General features: G+C 39.3%; 1 long non-coding RNA gene across 1 annotated transcript in view; it reads left to right on the forward strand.

Annotated features, from left to right (window-relative positions):
• The window catches only part of LOC131901496 (uncharacterized), a 60,019-nt gene extending 46,381 nt beyond the window's left edge, over positions 1-13,638 (forward strand). Inside the window, exon 4 of the long non-coding RNA XR_009376741.1 lies at positions 13,455-13,638. This is a non-coding gene — a long non-coding RNA (uncharacterized LOC131901496). The remainder of the gene's footprint in view (positions 1-13,454) is intronic.
• Positions 13,639-20,293: the final 6,655 nt, after the last annotated feature.

The raw sequence follows: 20,293 nt of genomic DNA on the forward strand, positions 1-20,293 counted from the left end.
TGGATCTCTGCATCCAGATCCCTCAGTAGTTGGATGAGGTTTCTAGCACGACAATTAGGGTGTTTGGCCATCCCATCACCAGAGTAGGTCAGTTTGGGCTGTCTCTCGACCATTGCCAGCAGTCTGTTGTGGGGTATCTTTGTGGATTTCTGTGGGCCTCTCTAGCAATTTGCTTCTTCCTATTCTCATGTGGTCTTCATTTACCATGGTCTCCTATTCCTTGTTCTCCCTCTCTGTTGTTGATCCAGCTGGGATCTCCTGCTCCCCCAAGCTCTCTTTCCCTCGACCCTCGCCCTTCACTACCCCCACTCATGTCCAGGCTATTCATGTGGATCTCATTCCATTTCTCTGTCATTGGGCGATCCCTGTGTCTTTCTTGGGGTCCTGTTTTCCAGGTAGCCTCCCTGGTGATGTGAGTAGCAGTCCAGTCATCCTTGTTCCACATCTAGTATCCTGCTATGAGTGAGTACATACCATGTTTGTCTTTCTGAGTCTGAGTTACCTCACTCAGGATGATTTTTTCTAGATCCATCCATTTGTCTGCAAACCTCATGATGTCATTGTTTTTCCCTGCTGAGTAGTATTCCATTATGTATATGTACCACATTTTGTTTATCCATTCTTCAGTTGAAGGGCATCTAGGTTGTTTCCGTGTTCTGGCTATTACAAACAATGCTGATATGAACATAGCTGAACAAGTGCTCTTGTGGTGTGGTTGAGCATTCCTTGGGTATATGCCCAAGAGTGGTATAGCTGGATCTGGGGGGAGATGTATTCCCAATTTTCTAAGAAAGCGCCATATTGATTTCCAAAGTGGTTGTACAAGCTTGCATTCCCACCAGCAGTGGAGGAGAGTTCCCCTAGCTCCACATACTCTCCAGCATAAGGTGTCTTCAGTGTTTTTGATCTTAGCCATTCTGACAGGCTTAAGATGGTATCTCAGAGTTGTTTTGATTTGCATTTCCCTGATGATTAGGGGTGTTGAACAATTCCTTAAATGTCTTCCAGCCATTTGAGTTTCCCTGTTGAGAATTCTCTGTTTAGTTCTATAGCCCACTTCTTAATTGGACTGTTGGGCATTTTGATGTCTAATTTCTTGAGTTCCTTATATATTCTGGATATCAGTCCTCTGTCAGATGTGGGGTTGGTGGAGATCTTTTCCCATTCTGTAGGCTGTCTCTTTGCTTTGTTGACTGTATCCTTTGCTCTACAAAAGCTTCTCAGTTTCAAGAGGTGCCATTGATTGATTGTTTCTCTCAGTGTCTGTGCTACTGGTGTTCTATTTAGGAAGCGGTCTCCTATGCCAATGCATTCAAGACTGCTTCCTACTTTCTCTTCTAGCAGGTTCAGAGTAGCTGGATTTATGTTGAGGTCCTTGATCCACTTGGACTTAAGTTTTGTGCATGGTGATAGATATGGATCTATTTGCAGCCTTCTACATGTTGATATCCAGTTTTGCCAGCACCATTTGTTGAAGATGCTTTCTTTTTTCCATTGTGCACTTTTGGCTTCTTTGTCAAAAATTATTTGTTCATAGGTGTGCGGATTAATGTCAGGGTCTTCAATTCGATTCCATTGGTCGACATGTTGGTTTTTATGCCAGTACCAAGCTGTTTTTATTACTGTAGCTCTATAGTAGAGCTTGAAGTCAGGGATCGTGATGCCTCCAGAGATTGTGTTATTGTACAGGATTTTTTGGCTATCCTGGGTTTTTTGTTTTTCCATATGAAGTTAAGTATTATTCTTTCCAGGTCTGTGAAGAATTGTGTTGGTATTTTGATGGGGATTGCATTGAATCTGTAGATTGCTTTTGGTAAGATTGCCATTTTTACTATGTTAGTCCAGCCTATCCATGAGCATGGGAGATCTTTCCATTTTCTGACATCTTCTTCAATTTCTTTTTTCAGGGACTTAAAGTTCTTGTCATATAGGTCCTTCACTTGCTTGGTTAGTGTTACCCCAAGGTATTTTATGCCATTTGTGGCTATAGTAAAGGGTGATGTATCTCTGATTTCCTTCTCCGCTTCTTTGTCCATTGTATATAGGAGGGCTACTGATTTTTTGGAGTTGATCTTGTATCCTGCTATGTTGCTGAAGGTGTTTATAAGCTGTATCAGTTCCTTGGTGGAATCTTTGGGGTTGCTCAAGTATACTATCATGTCATCTGCAAATAGGGAAAGCTTGACTTCTTCCTTTCCAATTTGTATCCCCTTAATCTCCTTATGTTGTCTTATTGCTCTGGCTAGAACTTCAAGTACTATATTGAATAAGTATGGGAGAGCGGACAGCCTTGCCTCGTTCCTGATTTTAGTGGAATCGCTTTGAGTTTCTCTCCATTTAAAATCATGTTGGTTGTTGGCTTGCTGTAAATTGCCTTTATTATGTTTAGGTATGTTCCCTGTATTCCTGATCACTCCAAGACCTTTATCATGAAGGGGTGTTGGATTTTGTCAAATGCCTTTTCAGCATCTAGTGAGATGATCATGTGGTTTTTTTCTTTGAGTTTGTTCATATGGTGTATTACATTGACAGATTTTCGTATGTTGAACCATCCTTGCATCCCTGGAATGAATCCTATTTGATCATGGTGGATAATTGTTTTAATGTGTTCTTGGAGTCTGTTTGCCAGTATTTGATTGAGTATTTTTGCATCAATGTTCATGAGGGAGATCGGTCTGTAGTTCTCTTTCTTTGTTGTATCCTTGTTGGGTTTAGGAATCAGGGTAATAGTAGCCTCATAGAAGGAGTTTGGTAATGTTCCTTCTGTTTCTATTGTGTGGAACAATTTAGAGAGTATTGGTATTAACTCTTTTTTGAAGATCTGGTAGAATTCTGCACTGAAACCATCTGGTCCTGGGCTTTTTTTGGTTGGGAGACTTTTAATGACTGTTTCTATTTCGTTAGGAGTTATTGGACTATTTAAATAGTTTATCTGGTCTTGATTTAATTTAGGTATGTGGTACCTATCCAGAAAATTATCCATTTCTTTTAAGTTTTCCAGTTTTGTGGAATAGAGGTTTTTGAAGTATGACCTGATGATTCTCTGGATTTCCTCAATGTCTGTTGTTATGTCCCCCTTTTCATTTCTGATTTTGTTGATTTGGATGCTCTCTCTCTCTGTCTTTTGGTTAGTTTGGATAAGGGCTTGTCTATCTTGTTGATTTTCTCAAAGAACCAACTCTTTGTTTCATTAATTTTTTGTATTGTTCTCTTTGTTTCTATTTTATTGATTTCAGCTCTCACTTTAATAATTTCCTGGCATCTATTTTTCCTGGGAGACTTTGCTTCTTCTTGTTCTAGAACTTTCAGGTGTGCTGTTAAGTCACTAGTGTGAGATTTCTCCAGCTTATTTATGTGGGCATTTAGTGCTATGAATTTCCCTCTTAGTACTGCTTTCATAGTGTCCCATAGGTTTGGATACGTGGTGTCTTCATTTTCGTTGATCTCTAGGAAGTCTTTAATTTCTTTCTTTATTTTTTCCTTAACCCATTGGTGATTCAGTTGGGTATTATTCAGTTTCCATGAGATTTTAGGTTTTCTGTAGTTTTTGTTGTTGTTGAAATCCAACTTTAGACCATGGTGGTCTGATAGAACACAGGAGGTTATTCCAATTGTTTTGTATCTGTTTAGATTTGTTTTGTGGCCAAGTATGTGGTCGATTTTAGAGAAGGTTCCATGGGGTGCTGAGAAGAAGGTATATTCTTTTTTGTTAGGATGGAATGTTCTATAGATGTCGATTAAGTCCATTTGAGTCATGACATCAGTTAAGTCCTTTGTTTCTCTGTTAAGTTTCAATTTGGGAGATCTGTCCAGTGGTGAAAGTGGGGTGTTGAGGTCTCCCATTATTAATGTGTGGGGTTTTATATGTGATTTAAGCTTTAGTAATGTTTCTTTTACATATATGGGTGCTCTTGTGTTTGGGGCATAAATGTTCAGAATTGAGACTTCATCTTGGTAGATCTTTCCTGTGATGAGTATGTAATGCCCTTCTTGATCTCTTTTGATTGATTTTAGTTTGAAGTCTATTTTGCTGGATATCAGGATGGCTACACCCGCTTGTTTCTTAAGACCATTTGATTGGAAAGTATTTTCCCAGCCTTTTAATTTTAGGTAGTGTCTATCTTTGAATTTGAGATGTGTTTCTTGTATGCAGCAGAAAGATGGGTCCTGCTTTCGTATCTATTCTGTAAGCCTATGTCTTTTTATAGGTGAATTAAGTCCATTGATACTGAGGGATATTAATGTCCAGTGATTGTTCATTCCTGTTATTTTTTGGTGGTGATGTGTGTGTACTTCTCTTCGTTGGGGTTTACTGCTGTGGCTTTATCTATTGCCTGTGTTTTTGAGGGTGTATCTGACTTCCTTAGGTTGGAATTTTCCTTCTAGTGCTTTCTATAGGGCTGGGTTTGTGGATAAATATTGTTTAAAACTGGCTTTGTCACGGAATGTCTTCTTCACTCCATCTATGATGATTGAAAGTTTTGCTGGGTATATTAGTCTAGGCTGACATCCATGGTCTCTTAGTGTCTGCATTACATCTGTCCAGGTCCTTTCAAAGTCTCCATTGAGAAATCGGGTGTTATTCTGATAGGTTTGTCTTTATATGTCACTTGACCTTTATCCTTTGCTGCTCTTAATATTCTTTCTTTATTCAGTACGTTTAATTGTTTAATTATTATGTTGCGAGGGGACTTTCTTTGGGGGTCTAGTCTGTTTGGTGTTCATTCACTGGGACCTCTTGTCTATCACAGTGCTTTGTTCTCTGGCTGGGCAGTAGTACATTTAGCAAACAACCCCTCTGTCCTCAAAGAATTTGCATCCTGCATTCTAGAGTGAAAAATCTATAATGAGCAATTCAAATTAAGATTTTCAGAAAATGATAACATTACAAATATAAGATGATAATGGCCAAAGCAGAGCATATATAGAAGTTGGGAAAGCAAGGGAGCATGGGAGACTGGCTGGATATAAATGAGAAAGCATTCATGAATTTGACACAGGGCATGTGACTCTGAGATAAAAGTTGGGTGATATGAATTCAGTTACAGAAAGTAAATACACCAGTTGTATTTATTTCTGTATAACATTGCAATAGTGATGACTACTTGTGAATTAGTGCTATGGGGTAAAAACAATGGTGTGGTAGTATTGTAATGCTCTGTGAATGTTAGAACCTTATTATTTTGATGATGGTAACATGGCATTGTAAAAGTGTTTGGTGGTGGTCATTCTAGTAGTAGTTAGCTACTTCAAATTTTATCTCTTAAAAAGTGACATGTATTACTTGAAGAAATAATTTTGAGCAGGGATCTCTTTAGGACCATTTCAGAACTGTGATCCTCTTTAGAGATTCTTCTGGCCTGTGGAGCCTCAAACACACACACACACACAAACACACACACACACACACACACACACACACACACACACACACACTGTCTAATAGAACACCCTCCCTGCACTGAACTGACTTGTAGCAGGCTTTATATGTGAGCCTTGCACTGCCTGACTTCATTAGACTGGGTGTATGTCATAGAATTGCTCTTCTCAATCGCCTGGCTTGATTGTTTATTTATTTATTTATTTATTTATTTATTTAATTTATTTATTTATTTATTTATTGTGCCCCAACCATTTACTGACCTCTTAGTAGAAGGACCAGTCAGTATAATTCCTCTTATAAGCAGTTCAGTCTGCTTCTTCTTTCTGCCACATCTTTTGTGTTGGACACAAAAATCTAGGAGTAATAAGAGTGTTACATGTTTGAGATGAACTCATAATTCAGTAAAATGGAAAGATCTAGGGAAATTATAGTTGTTATAAGTGGAACTGTAAGGACACATAAGGCATGGTGGGGCTAACCTGAATGTGTTTGCCTTGTATACTGTATGTAGTAATAAATAAGGAGACTATGATTATATATACATATATGGTATTATATAAGGAAGTTTTAACATCATTACATAAAGTAAGAAAAGAGGGTCAGTTAATTTTCCTTCTTAAATAAGTTGCTGATCTTCAGTTTTGAAGTCTAAACTGGGTTACTCACATTAAGAAAAGAGTAAGATTTTTTTAAAGTTTTTTTTCCATTTGTAGTTTTTTTAATAATTTAATTTAATTTTACATATCAGCCATGGATTCCCTTGTTCTCCCCCCTCCTGCACGCCCCCCCCATCTTCCGCCCAGCTCACCCCCCCCATTCCCATCTCCTCCAGGGCAAAGACTCCCCTGGGGGAAAAAAAAAGAAAAAGAAAGAGTATCTAAGATTTACCTCCAAACAAGTTCCCATTGCAGAAGGTGCCTTCTACCCTCATCACTATGCTCCCTTGTTTATAAAGCACATATTTATATCCAAGAAGATATCTTTTATTTGTTAATATATTTTTTTTATTTTATAATTTAATTTACTTTTACATATCAGCCACGGATTCCCCTTTCCTCCCCCACCTCTTCCCAGCCCACCCCCCCATTCCCATCTCCTCCAGGGCAAAGACTCCCCTGGGGACTGAGTTCAACCTGGTAGATTCAGTCCAGGCAGGTCCAGTCCCCTCCTCCCAGGCTGAGCAAAGTGTCCCTGTGTAAGCCCCAGGTTCCAAACAGCCAACTCATGCACTAAGGACAGGTCCTGGTCCCACTGCCTGGGTGCCTCCCGAACAGTTCAAGCTAGTCAACTCAAGGTGACAGCCTTCCAAGAAGATATCTTAAAGGGATGCAAGCTTAGCAATTGCCTAATGTTTATGTTTCAAAGCTGTCAATCAAACTCTAGAATATCTTCATTTTTTAGAAAAACTGAGGTTAAAGACTTCAAATTCCAGTGAAACCTCAATAGACCAACATCTACTCAATTTTTGACAAAGTCAATCAATAGCTGTCTTTCTTAGTTGCTTATTTGCATCTTTGTAATAGTATATGGCTCCCAAAGGCAATGAGGATATTGAGTGTGTCACTGTGAAGTGTTAGTAGAAATGGGATTTAGTTAATGGAATATCATGTAAACAAAGAGAGAAAAGGGGGATTTTAAATGCATATTAGTCCATATTTGTGTTTCAAATTTCCATTGTTTTTCAGTAAAAACAAAAAGCTTTCTTGGATGAATGAATTTTTATATTGTCTCAGTTCTTACCATCACCTTTTATGAACACACAGTGTGCTTGTTTCAAAGTAAAATTATTCTAAAATGTGAAAGAAATAAAAGCATTGACCCAAACTATCTGAAACTAAATATTACACTTCTAAATTTGGAAAGCACCTTTAATATGTCTTCTACCTGGAACTGAGCATTGCCTGTCTCCAGGAACATGCATCCTCTTAGTCTTGCTGATGCTCCTGTACCACATTCTTCTATTTCAATCAGTTAATTCAGAGCAGCAATTCCTTCTTGAAGGGGAAACAATGGTGGATAATATCAGGAGCACACCTGAAGAACAGTACTTACTTTATAAAGTCAAGAGTTGTGGTTATATAAACTTTTCCTGGGACAAGGAATAGATATTTACTGACGATGGCAAGAGCTGTCTTCCAATGATAGGACCCAAGGAATGATTCCACCCAAGGCTTACAAGGTCTAACAATGAGTTTATTGGGTTTCCTTCCACTGCATCATTGAGGGGGTACTCACCAAAGTTTGTGACTCCAAACAGCTGCACCACTGCAAAGTCTTGCCCCAGCATGGATGTCAACTTCCTGATAGATTTATGGACAGTACTCCCCCTCCAGTCATCTTCCACAGTACATATAAACTGACAGATCCCAAATCATTATGACCTCGTGCAGCTGAGGAAGAATTACGTACAAGTGGCAGGAAACATGGTAGGGAGAGGCTAAAATCTCAGTGGAGGGCTTAATGTCCCTAACCACCTCTTCCTTCCATGAGGGAATGCCATCAGGTTGGCTCTTCAAGGTCGCTGCTTCTAATGAAGACGGAAGCAGTCCACAACAGTGGTTTTCAATGTTTAATTATTACAATACATACCAGTGTTGTACACCTTATATTCTTCATTTGTTACTTTATACAATATTCACACACACACAAAATTTGTACTCTGTGTGTGTTTAGTTCATTATTCTGTATATTTAAGCATTTCACAAATATAGCATTACACATTATAATAAAAGATACTTAATGAAAACTCTTTTAATGGAGAAGCTTCTAATTTAATCTTTCCTTGTCAGGATGGGCAATATTTCTCAAAAGATTAAATAAGGACTAGTTCTCAATATTAATGACTTTTCAGAGGCAATAATTTAAAAATAAAAACTACAAAATAATACTTATATATAAAATATGCTTCATTTTTATTCCTGTAACAGTTTTGACCTTAAAGCAATATATTTTTTGTTTTTCTAAACTATGATTTTATTATGAACACTTAATGAAATGATTCCTATACGTAGAAATGGGAGACACAGCTTTTGAGTCTTAACCCTGAAATTAGTTTAATCTTCTACAAATAGCTGAAGTTCCTGAGTTACTTACTGCAGTTTTGGAAGGAAAAAGGCTTAATGGATTCATCCATCCCTAAGGTTTTAAGGTATCAGCTGAGAAAGCTCAGAGTTGGATATTCAGTTTCTCACCCTCTCTTCGTCTCTTCATTCTTACATAGTGTTCTAGTAACATTTATCAAAATTTGAGCTCTGCTTTCCAGAAAGAAGTGAAGATCTATTTCTGCTCAGCTTCAGAGAACACAATGTTCTCTAATAACCACTCATAGTGACACACATATCTTAAACCCATGACTAGAGAAAGGGAACAGCCACAAAGTGAACAGGGCACAGGTCAGGTGCACTGACCATCTCTCTTCCCTTGTTAGTCTGGCATTTTCAACATCCTCCTCTGTATTTTTTCAATGGGCCTACTTATTCCTAAGCAAAGCAATTCCACATTTCAGGTGTACTTTGCTTTTTTGGATTTTATAAGACCACTTTAATTAACAATAAGTCATTAGCATAGGATTTCCCAATAAAGACAAGAGAATTGGTAATAGTATACTAAGAATGGTGTGTGTGTGTATGTCTGTGTGTGAGAGAGACAGAGACAGACAGAGATAAGGAGAGAGAGAGAGAGAGAGAGAGAGAGAGAGAGAGAGAGAGAGAGAGAGACTTTGTCTTCAGTGTGTCTGCGTAACTTTGGGCATGTCTGTGGGCCATTTGAACAACCAACAAGACTGGTTTAATTTGCTGCGCACAGCCGTGCCAGTATCTTTGTGCAGTACCATGTGATACTGGCCTATGGGCATGTTTGTAGGCCATGGTCTTGACTGATGATAGATGTGAGAGGCCAACCCCACTAGGCAGATGTTCCTGGGTTGTATGAGATACTTGGCTCAGTATGAGAGGAAAAGCAAGCCAGTAAACAACATTCCCCAGTGGTGTTTGCCTCTTCTCTTGAGTTCTTGGCTTTCCTAGATGACAGACTAAGCTCTAAGATAAAATACACCCTTTCCTCCCAAAGTTGCTTTTGCTCAGTGTTTCATCACAGCAATGAGAAGCAAATGAGGCAAGTGAGGGACACAAAATGTGAAGTATAGCAGCAGTCTCACAGCATCTAAGGCAAGGAACTACTGTCTTGTGTTTCACTAGCTCTGAATCTCTTATGTGTGTAATCATGTTTAATCCTTAAGGAAACTCTGAAAACCAATTTATATAATGACCAGTGAAAATAAACAGAACTCCACAGTGCAAGTAGCTTACTTAAGCTCACAAATCCTAGTGATAGCAGACCACCACTGAATTCATGTTTGAAACAAAAGCACTCGATTTCTTTTTGAACAACCAGCAAGACCATTTAATTTGCTATGTATAGTCATGCCCTTATCTTTGTGCAGTACAAGGTGAGATTTGGATATTTGAAAAATGGAATGTTAATATGTGGTTAGTTGTGGTTTCCATTCAGAGTTTGTTTAAATCAACACAGGTTTTACTTTTGTTATTTCTTTTCCTAATATGAATATACATTATTCTGTTATGCTCTCTATCACTCATTTGAGACTTTCAGTAACATTCCTTCTCTTGTGTACTAGGACATTATAGGAAGAATGGCCTTCACCTTTATCAACCCACCACCAAGGATTCTTTATAAAAAAATATTGTGTTGTGATTCCTTGAAGTTAGTTAGGAAACTGTCTAATTATTTTTATGGAAACATCTGGCTTCTGCTCCCCTCACCTAGATAAAGCCCTAATATGTTCTTCATTTTTGACACCAGAGCCTGTTAATAGCTCATGCCATGTGACTAACTACGTTTTGATGTGTTATGTATATTAACATTCTTGAGGAATTGGTACCTTATCCTATGTAATGATAAGGATTGAGATATTCATAAGTATTAAGGTCTAATAGTGATGCTAGAGATCTGCCTTGGCCATTGAAGGCTAAGTGTACAACCAAGAAGGCAAGGACAGCATGGAAAGTTGATCATTTAGTTCCTTTCAGTGTGCAGTTTCCCACTGCTTTGTGAAATGAGGGTTGATTTATGTATCAACTTGCCTCAGCCAAGGTACCTAATAATTGTCAAACACCAGTCCAGATGCTTCTCTGGAGGTCCTTTTTAGATTTAACTAAAACTTTTTTTTTGTTTTTCGAGACAGGGTTTCTCTGTGTAGCTTTGCACCTCTCCTGGAACTCACTTGATAGCCCAGGCTGGCCTCGAACTCACAGAGATCCGCCTGGCTCTGCCTCTGGAGTGCTGGGATTAAAGGCGTGCACCACCACCGCCTGGCAGATTTAACTAAAACTTAAGTCAGTATGCTGTAAGTAAAGTGAATTGTCTTCCATAATGGAGTGAACCTAACAACATCTGAAGAATGTGCCAGTGAGAAGGAATGAGGTTTCTGAAGCTCTGCTCTGGACTGAGTAGAGGGTGGAGACATGACATCATCTCCACATGACCTCAGTCAGCCTGTGCTAAAACACTGGGATTTGTCAAGTTCAAAACCCTTAAACCAACTCCTGAAAATCTTAATCTCCTGTTAGAGAGATGATAGGTAGATGATAGATAGAAGATAGATGACACACATGAAGGAGAATGTCAGAAAGCAGATGACAAAATGTAAATAGATACGTAGATGTTAGATAATTTAAAAATAAAGTTCCCATTGCTTCTGCTTTCCCTCTCAGGAACAACTCTTCAGGCAGTGTTTCATCAGACTTTTATCTAGTCTTTTTGTGTTATCCTTTGAATAGAAGCAGTATTTATTTATTGAATGATTTACCTTTATTTTCTGGCTTCATATGTCTGGACTCCTGGGGGGGGGGGGCGGAAATCTGTTACTGTCCCAAAGTGTAATGTGTACTGTGGGACACATTGTTTTCTCTAACATACTGTTTTAGAAATGAAAAGTACATCTTCAACTCATATAGCCCTGAGTACTTATAATAAGGCTTGATTTGGTTAGTTTAAAACAGGAAACAGATAATAAGATGAAAGAACCAAAGGTCACAAAGAAGTTAATACTGTTAGGAGTTAGGGTTTGGATCCACTCAACCATCCTCATTTTCACACATATTTAATTATAAAGTCATGGATTTTTTTTCCATTTTTTAATCATTCTTCTCTCATATATTACATCCCAAGTGCAGTTTCCCTTCCCTCTTCTCCTCCCAGACCCCTCCCAGAAAAGGACAGGCCTCCCAGGGTTATCAACCAAACATGACATATGTAGCAATGAGACTAGGCACATCCCCTCATATTAAGGCTCATACAAGGCAACCCAGTAGGAGGGAAAGAGTCCCAAAAGCAGGCAAAACAGTGACAGACAGCCCTTGATCCCACTGTTAGGTGTCCCACAAGAACATCCAAATGCATAACCATAACATGTATGCAGAGGACGTAGGTCAGCAGACTCATACAGGCTCCCGGATTGTTGGTTCAATCTCTGTGTGCCTCTATGAGCCCTGGTTAATTGATTCTGTTGGCCATTTTCTTGTGGTGTCCTTGACCCCTCTGGCTCCTACAATCCTTCCCCTCTTCTGCAGGATTCCCCAAGCTCCGTCTAATGCTTGATTGTGGGTCTCTGCATCTGCTCCCATCAGTTGCTGAATGAAGTTTCTCTCGTAATAATTATGCTATCCTCTACAAGTATATCAGAGTATCATAAGGAATCATTTCATTGACTCCCCCATCCCCAGGAACTGTTTGACTCTATTCTAGTTTTTTGGCTATTCAGACCCTTGTTCCTGGCCCTCCAGACAGTGTCAAACATGGGCTCCCTTTTATGGTATGGGTCTCAGGCTGGACTAGTCATTCGTTTCACACTCCCACATGTTCTGTGCCACCTTTACTTCAGCCCATCTTGCAGGTAGGACAAATTGTAGGTGGAAAGATTTTGTGGCTGTGTTGGTATGGTGGTATTTTATTTGTACTGAAATGTGATTTTAATTGTATGTTAATAAATAAAGTTGCCCGGGGGTCAGAGCTATTAGAGTCATAGCAAAAGCTGGGCTGTGGTGGTGCACGCCTTTAATCCCAGCACTTGGTAGGCAGAGCTAGGTAGATCTCTGTGTATTCAAGGATACAGCCAACAGACAGTGACGAGGCAGTCATGTGGTTGGTTTTACAACCAATGAGAAGACAGAACAGAAAGTCTATATAAAGACAAACAGACAGGAAGTAGATCTCTTTCGGAGAGGTCTCTTGGCTGAAGAGGCTAGCTGCAGCAGGCGGGTAAGGCTCTTAGCTCTGATCTCTTGGCTTTCTTCTTTGCATTGGTTCTGTGTTTCTTATTTTAATAAGATGGTTGGTTACATCTACATGTTGGTGTCCCAGTCCCTCCACTGGAAGCCTTGCCTAGTTACAGAAGATGGCCAGTTCAGACTCTATCCCTCATTACCAGGAGTTTTCACTCCTGTAGATTCCTGGGAGTTCCCCTAGCACTAGGTTTCTGCCACATTCCCAATATACCTACCCCTCACTTCCATGCATCTCTCACAGTCCTCTCTTTCTGCACTCCCTGACTTGTTCCCTCCTGTTCCCACCCCACCCTCCCCCAGTCCACCCACAAAATCTATTTCATTCCCCCTTCCCAGGGAGATCCATTCACCCCCTATTGTTTCCTCCTTGTTACCTAGCCTCTCTGGAGCTGTGGATTGTAGCATGGTTATTTTTTACTTTACAGCTAATATCCACTTATACGTGACTACATACCATGCTTATCGTTCAGGGTCTGAGTTACCACACTCTGGATGACTTTCTCTAGTTCCATCCATTTGCTTGCAAATTTCATGATGTTATTTCTTTTAACAGCAAAGTAATTGAAAAATGGATAATGAAAATGAGGTACAATTACACAATGGTCATGGATATTATTTATAACTGAGGTATTCCTGTCCTAGGATCATCTCATCTCAGACTTCTATCTAGCCTTCTCTTTCAGCAGGTCCCTCCTCAGCTTAACAGTATTTTCTTTTATGATGCAATCTGAACTGTTTCTAATTGAATCCCTCTTTCTTCTTCTCAGACATTTATCACTGTGGGCCATGTCTTCACAGACTCTTCAGGGCAGTGTCTCACAAACAGGAAGGGTTATAGTTGCCTCCCACTCATCTGTCTCTGCATGTGGTGCTTACCATTTACCTGTTGTGATCTAAAGATCTGAAAGGAAAAAAAACTCCATGGATGTGATTCCCCCTCTTCATGGCAATGTCTCATATCCCTCTGCAGCTGCTGTCCTTAGCCCTGCCTCCTGTCATGGACTGAGTATGAGGAAACACAGAAGGAAGAGGTGTTTTCATGGTACTGGAGTGAATTCCACAATTTAGGCCATTAGTCACAAAAAAAGTAAGCCCTCTTTCCCATCGTTTCAGTTATGTTTCCAAGTGTCTGATTTTACCACTCTGGCTTTCTCGTAAGAAAAACAAACCATTCGTATCTGTCTTGCTAGAAGTCAGACTGTTTTCCTAAAAGACAATTAACACATTATGTCTTGCTCATGAAATACAGATTTTTTTTCAGGTATGAGGGGTTCAACACCAGGACATGAAGCAGTGATCATTCCGGAAGAAGGATCTATAATGAAGGATGTGTTCTTAGATTTTGAGAAAGATTACCAGTCCTAGTAAAAATGGAAAGGCATATGAAAAGAAGCCCTTTTAATTCTGTTCTGCCTCCCAGTGTGGAATTCTGTCCTCTCAAACTCCAATGCCTAGAGATGTGTCTGAGATATCAAGACCCTAAGGAGAGAAACTGCAAACTGTTTTTTTTCTAGATGTGGCTGATCTATGGGAAGATATGATGCATTACATTGATGCCTAACATTCTTAAGTGATGGTAAGAGTTTTAAGAATTTCTATTCAATGATACAGCATCTCCTTCTACTTTTAAGATCTATGTTAGTTGAAAATTTCGTTACTTTCAGTGAAATCCCCTTGCTGATAATTGTGGAACCCAGTGCCCCTCTTTGTTCCTTGGAAAAAGATAAGCCCCCAGCTGGTGGACTGATAGCAATAAAGAGCTGAATCAGAGGAAGTGGAGATAGTAATTGCAAAAAGGAAAAGAGTACAGGGTGGCTAAGGACAGAGAGTCATTCTAACTTGGCACAGCCATATCTGAATGGAATGGCAGAAGTCATAAAGCCAGCACAGCTGCTTGACAAAGATCCAGCAAAGCTGAGCCACATGATGGCTGCAATGCCACCTTTGGTTTTCATCTCCACCTGTTACATACTTTGGGCACTTTTAATATTTGTATAATTTGAGGACATTGGATTGATGGAAAATTCCTTATGAATCATTTATGCCTTCTCCCAGGAACGCTGCTTCTAAGCTTACCCAGGAAATTCCTGAACATACTATTCCCCCCCCACACTTTGAGGGAGATATCCTTATCTACTTGAAGGTCTTCCTTATGCCTTGGGGATTGTGACACATAAAGAAGAAGCCAGAGGTCTCTTCATGAGGCTATGAGACATTCTTGAAACATTTGTCCCTATACTTACACTGGAACAAGATATTCAAAACAAAGTAAATTCAAAAAGGTCAACAAGATCCGGTGGAATAGAGGAGTTGGCCACAGTTCAGATTATAAGCCTCTTCCCACTGTACACTCAGACAATTATGTGGCATACAACTCTGCCCTACATAGAGACATATTGATAAGTAAATATGGAGTGGAAAGATGATAAAAGTATGAGATGTCAGGAACTCCCTCTCTTAGAAGTTAGCTCATATAGAGCCACTATAATGTCATATGACCAAGGAACAACAGAATGCTAAGATTAGACATATAGATAACTTCTATAAGGATATAAATATGAACATGGATTGTATTATGCCAGACTTTGAATAATAACTACAGCAGCTTTAGCCTGAGGATTTTTCCTGGGCACTCTGACCACTAAGAGTAAATAATACACTGCTTGGGACATGACAAAATGCCCAGGGTGGTTGAAGATTTTGTTTTGGCCTAGTGTCCTTGAAGCAACCAAAACAACCAGCCTGAGCACAGGCTGTCATATGCCTCTAGATTCTCAAAAATTGCGTTATGGGGTTAATGAGTAAGAATGATAACTCTGTTTATTAATGATGTCAAAACTTGAGGGAAAATGATTGGAAATGATAACTCTGTTCTGTCATAGTTTATTAATGATGACAAAAAGATGAGCAAAAGAAAGTGAAACACATGTCCAAAACCAAAAATGATATGATCTATGTTTTGGAACATCATGAATGTATCCCTGCTAACTAAATTCTGTATAAATAAAGAAACACTCTGGCTGCTAGTCAGTTAGCTACAAGATTCTCCTGACCACCATGGCCTGGTTCACTTCTTCCACCACCGACTCCTTACATCCTCTGCAGGACCCATCTACCGCCAGGGATGGCTCCCACCACTAACTCACATAAATCTCATTTTTTAAAGCAAAAGGAAAGTAGCACCATATAAAGGCCAAGGGGTGCTCTTGACTCTAACAATAAACATCTCCCCAGATCTCAGAGAACATTCTGGAAGAGGAGTCAATGCCACAGTGAAGGTCAAGCGAGAAAGCTAAGCAAACTCCTTGCAAAGGCCAAGGAACTTAAAGCTGATGCTTTTGGAGTAAATCTTCCATCAAAGCAGACTTTCTGAGAGCTGTGTGGAGTCCTTGTTAAATTCCAGTGTCCTTTCTGTTCCCCCTTGTCTGTGTCTTATATTACATGCACAGGTTCCTGTTGGGAAAAAGGCTCACTGGCCTCTGTTGGCTTCAAATATAAGATCTCATGATTGTTCATGAATTACATCAGCCAAACAGTAAATCTTGCCCAGTAACTGGCATGACAAGAATATGTATAGGACATCCCAGTGTGCTGTACAGTGTGGTCTGCACATCTCTATCCCTAGGCAAGGCACATGGAACCTAATTTTCACTTTTGTCATATTGACAGGTCATTAAGACATACAAGTGGATGAAACTGTGAATGGTGTTATCATAACAGGAAAACTTGAGGGAGCCTTTTTCTATTCTACTGTCTATACAGAGATGATGCTACGCCCGAGGAAAGGCAAGCCCCAGCCTCCAGAATAATGAGTAATGAATTTCTCTTCTTTATAAATTGCTTAGTATAAAGCATTTTCTTGCAGCAGCCCAAACTAGCTAAGACACTGTACTTCATACAATCAAATCAAATCAAATAACCTTTCCTAAGAGTCCCAATGAATGCGAACTGGCTCTTTTAAACATCTTTCAGGAATCATGATGCTACAGCACACAGATATTTTTTCCAAATCCACACAGACAAAAAGCAAAGGATGTTCTTCCCCTTAAGCTAACATCCCTTCGTAGCTAATCTGGCATATTGAGATGCAGTAGTCATTTCTCTAACACAATATAAAATATTCATCCATCATTCTTCCTCCAGAATACTGTCATCAATAATATTTGGTTGGCCTTTCCAAGAAGAGTATAGAAACATTCTCAGAAATGAGTTATTATTTGTTTCTATACCATTTGTCAAGACTTCCTGGGATCTGAACACACACATTAACGATGCTTCAATTGGGTTATGAGCTGAAGCATCAGAGAGAGTCCCAGCAAATGTAAACTGAACATTTGCTCAAAGGTTATCAGGAAGCTCTCAGAGTCTGGGAAGGACAAAGAACCAATCAGGGCTTAGTGCAGCAGCAGAGCAATGCTCAGATTCTGGAACAGCCCCACTCTGGAGTAGCTTTCATCCCTATTGACACCATGCATCGGCTCTTGCACTCAGTTCTCTGGTGACATCAGGTCAGGCTGGCTGGCTTTATCGTGACCACCACTCTTGCTTCTGCAGATTAGTGTGGCTGCTGGAGCCATCAGACATTGCAGAAAGAACCTGGATAGAGCTAAAGTCTTCTCATCAATGGCACATTACTCAGAATCCTAGATGGATACAGGTTAAAAGGGGATCTGGTTCACGTCAATAGCCCTTATGGTGAAAAATGTTGAGATAGTAAGTAAAATGTGTTTTGATTTTGAGTGGAAGACTTTGTTCTATGGGATTTTCTACACCCCATTAAGGAAGAAGTGTACTCAGAGAATATTTAACTTACCTAAAAATAACAATCTTGATGGAAACTCATGGATAATGTCCAAAATCATGTCATTTCTACGTTTGCCTTCTAGGACCAATGACACTCATTTGTGATAGTTGACTGTGGTGATTCCTTATTTCTAGATGCAGCAAATGGGCATAGAGTGTGTTTGCTGATTTCATAGACTACTCTGATACTAAAAGAGCTAAGTGTATAGAAGACATAGATGTCACTCACTGCTCAGCCTGCTTCCAGCAGCTCTCCACTCCAAAATTCAGATGCAAGTTATCAGCAATGGGTTTGACAGAGTGAATAGGCTGTTGTTTTAGGGTCTCTCTTAATCCTGGGACCTACTTAGTAATGATAGACATGAAAACCTCTGAAAGAAGACATGGAACCTATGAGCCTAGTGAGTATCAGTGGCTGGTGGACAAAATGATATAATAGACAGAAGGGCTATGAGTGAGGGTGTGTTGGAGGCAGAGAAACCAGAGACATCCAAGCCAGCAAGTAAATTATTAGAATTTCTAAGTATTTTCTGCTTCTCTCTTGGCATTGTTATGTTCTTTCTTTTACGTTGACCATGTATTCTATTCTGAGTGAACCAAAAGAGGAGATGCAATTCATGGGTGAGGGGTGTTGGAGAAAGTTGGAGGTAGGGAGGAGGTGGATGTGATCAAGGTACATTGAATTAATGTAAGAAATTTAAAAATAATAAATTAAACATCATTAAAAATAATTACAGGGCATAGTAAAAAATAATAATGCTAGGTGTTGAGCCCATCATGAGAGAAGAAAGTATGTTAGTTGTGCTAAATTAGAAAGCTTTTTCTTGCTAAGCAGATGGACATAAGTTTGTAACTGTATCAGTAGAATTGGCAGCAGGAATCTTATAGGGTTGAGGCCAACCTGGACCACAGAGGCCCTATCTCTTCAACAAAAACAAAACAAAAGCAAGCAAACAAGAAAGAGCCAACTTTTCTTACTTCTCTCTCTTTTCAGCATTTAGTTACCACTTACAAGTATTTAAGGTAAGCAAAAATACCAGTTTTTATTTGTCATCAAATTTTGCATTGTGTAGTATTAGTTTTAAATGCTTTAAATTAAATCTTTCCTATTTTAATAATTAAGACATTTAGCTGTTACTTTTAAATTAGAAAATCCAAGATGTATACGAAATCACTGAAATTATACAACATGCATTAGAAGCTTATATACATTTCTTCTCATTACATATAGTGTCTATATACCTTTTATATGTATGTACATATACGTGTAGATATGTATCCATATATGATTTTTTTATACAACAGTAGAATTGCACCATTTTAACTTAATGATTTCTTTTACTTTTTGGTTGCTGGAGGAGAAATGAGCTCTGGTTGTCTAGTCTTTTCTTCTTCCTTCTCTGTATCTATTTCTACAACAGCAGCTGGCTGCTACAGTAATATCAAGTGAAGAACAATAAATCCAATGGGGTTGGTTGGTTCCTGTTTTCTGAGTCAGAATAGTTTCACTCTCCAAAACAGACTGAGAACATGTAACTTACAACTTGATCTTTGGGGTCACTGGCCTTATAGACCTGCCTAATCTGATTCTCAGATCATTATGGATGATGCATGCAGACTCCAGCAGCAGGAAGTGGGGACAGGGTGGGCATAACCCTTTACAACATGCACATTCATCCATCATCACATGGAAAGCTGAAAATTCAGAAAAACATCTTAAGAGTTTCAAGCTGGCAACAGTAGGACATCAACCATATGAGCATGTGATTTGTGTTTGGGATCTCATCATTTCCTTTTGAAGAGCATCAGGCAAACCAGCTTCTTTTTTTTAGTAACTCACATGAGAAGAGTGTGTGTGTGTGTGTGTGTGTGTGTGTGTGTGTATGTGCTACATGCTGTGGTCTGCACAGAATTTCATGTGTAAACTTAACTGCTCACTTTGGTGGTATTGAGAGGTTGAGATTTTGTGGGTGATTAGGATGTGCAAGTAGGTGAAGCTATGAATGTTGTTATCCTGACAGGAAATCTACCACAAGAGGGCACATAAGATATGCCGCACATAGGGTCATGAGACCGAACAGACGTTCACTTACTTCTCCCTAATGCTCCATCTCCTGCTTCCTAATATATGGCCACATTATCATTACTTCTTAGCCTGGGAGATTAGGAAAGGTCCACAAGAAGAATCAGAGTCAAGAAGTACACTCTTGAGACTTCTCAGAAATCAGAAATCAGACTCTTTTCTCAGTGGAACTCAAGCTTTGGCCAGAGACTACAGGGAAAAAATAGAAACAAATTTTCAAACCTTCGACTATGTCTTTGGTGTCTCTTACTAAGAAACCATTAGAGGTCTCACCTAACCATACTTCTCAATGTCCTCACATGCTGCAAATTCAAAGAAGTCGGAGCTTCTTAGTCTAGTTTCTATTCTCCTCAAGGTCTACACAATGGTCAAAGGCATGCATATTCCACATGAGGATTTGGGGATGGAGTCAGTAGCAAAAGTGGTTTGAGAACATGTGGTATGTGTCTACTTCTTGGTGTGTGTGTGTGTGTGTGTGTGTGTGTGTGTGTGTGTGTGTGCAAATCAATGTGTACATTTTAAAATCCCAGGAGTTCTACAATTTGAAGATATCTCTTGCTGGGTTTATAACCTGAAAATCCCCAGGAAGACTTTCATTTGATCCCTCATAGTGTGTTGTAATCAGCATTAGCTTTTCTTCTTCTAATTTTAAATCTGAAATGCTAGCAATGATTATAAATGCAGCATTGATTTATTAACAGGCTTTTCTCAGAAATGAAA

The sequence above is a fragment of the Peromyscus eremicus genome, unplaced genomic scaffold, assembly GCF_949786415.1.
Source record: "Peromyscus eremicus unplaced genomic scaffold, PerEre_H2_v1 PerEre#2#unplaced_91, whole genome shotgun sequence".
NCBI lineage: Eukaryota > Metazoa > Chordata > Mammalia > Rodentia > Cricetidae > Peromyscus > Peromyscus eremicus.